Source organism: Austrofundulus limnaeus, unplaced genomic scaffold (assembly GCF_001266775.1).
Source record: "Austrofundulus limnaeus strain Quisiro unplaced genomic scaffold, Austrofundulus_limnaeus-1.0 Scaffold299, whole genome shotgun sequence".
Classification (NCBI taxonomy): Eukaryota; Metazoa; Chordata; class Actinopteri; order Cyprinodontiformes; family Rivulidae; genus Austrofundulus; species Austrofundulus limnaeus.
The window spans coordinates 446,010-447,704 of NW_013952701.1; positions in this window are offsets into that span (position 1 = coordinate 446,010).

The following is a 1,695-nucleotide window of genomic DNA, read 5'->3' on the forward strand; positions in this document are numbered from 1 at the left end:
TGAATGACAATATACAAGATGAAATTTGGTGTTTAAAATTCAATTAAGCTGCTTATATTGGGGATTTAGTGGAGACGGGTCATTTTGACCCGGAGGACAAAGGRTGTATACAGAAAATGAGGACAACAGGAGGGTTAAGAAAACGTACTTTCTGATCCGACACTGTCGGACAGTAAGATTCAATATCCTGAGTTGCAATTTTCCAAAACCGATATTGTGTAAAGTTGCTGATTTTTTTAAAATTAATTATTATTACAACAAAGTGGGCTATGCTACAGGTTGTAAATGGCATGAAGTGCTGTTGTGATGACGTACTGAAACGAGCGTGACGGAATCATAAGGAGAGACAGAGGCTGATTTCAAAGGGTTTAGAAACAGCTATGATGTGAAGTCAAGTTTATTTTTTGATTTATACATATAAACAGTATTTTAATAACAACTGGTGACATGGTTACTTTATTACGGTATAGAATTGAACTATATGCCTGAGAAACACATAATATTGGTCCTTTTGAAATGGGTTTTAGTGATTCCTTCTCAGTTTTGTACTTCTTTGCAGTCATAGGGTGGTACAGTCTGACACCCTGCGTTTGTCAGAGGATTTCTCATGTTAAATATTCCTGTCATCAGTAATCAATACTGTCAACTCCCCCAAATGGAGTCTCGTTGGGGCATTAGAAATTATGCCCTATAGACACTTTCTGCTGGTTTCTGCGCATTGGTACAGTCTTAAATAAAGTATCTTACCATAAAATTACTTTGGTAAAAGTTAAAGTCTTAAAGTATCTGATATTTTTTGTACTTAAGTACAAATTAAAAAAAATATTTATTTATTTATTTTTGTTCTGCTTTTGGAGGAGTAAGATGCTTTTTCCCTCTCTCCTGCCATCCCTTATCTTTCCCTGCTTTGCTACTCAGAGCCTCCTCTACGTTTTTCATCCTAAACCGAAAAATATGGATTTATTTTTATGGATTTGTTTAGTTGGTCTCTTAATAAATTTTTTGGAACAATTTATTTTTTTTTCCATGGGAGGACATGTCTAAGGTGGGAGCTCTGTTCTGCTCTGTTCAGCTAGTTGGATATATATTTGGATTCTGATCACTGAATTCTACAGATTGGCTTGGTGGTCTCCTGGTGTTCTACAAAACAACGTCGGTGGCTATTCAGGCCAGTTCCTGGCTGCCTGACCAAGATGAAGGATTGCCGTACTATCAGCACTCAGACTTTTGCCTTGTGCGAGCTGGACCTGCAAGCAGTTCTGCTGAGGGTCGTGGGCCGGCTGTGGTTTCTGGACTTTGCTGGCGAGATGGAATTGATCTTGGAGAAGCTGTGAGCTCGGCGGAATTGTCCACGCTATTTGTCTGATAGGATTCACCACATTGAGATGTACCAGCGGACATTAAGGCAGATGGAAAATTATTATTGTCTGCCTGACCAAAAACATTTTCTTCTGTTCCCAAACAACTGATTACAGATTTGTCTCTCCGCCACATCCCCCCACGTAACCTTGAAGGCTGTGGATCTAATTTCTCCGGGATGTTTACGTTGACTTGTGGGTCCTCTCCCACCTCTCACTACATCTAATCTGATCCCCTGAAGGTCAACCTGGAGCTGCACAGAATGAACAATTCAACACCAATATTCTGAACTTTGGCTGAACTATGTTTTTTTTTTTTTTTTTTTTTTTTTTTTTT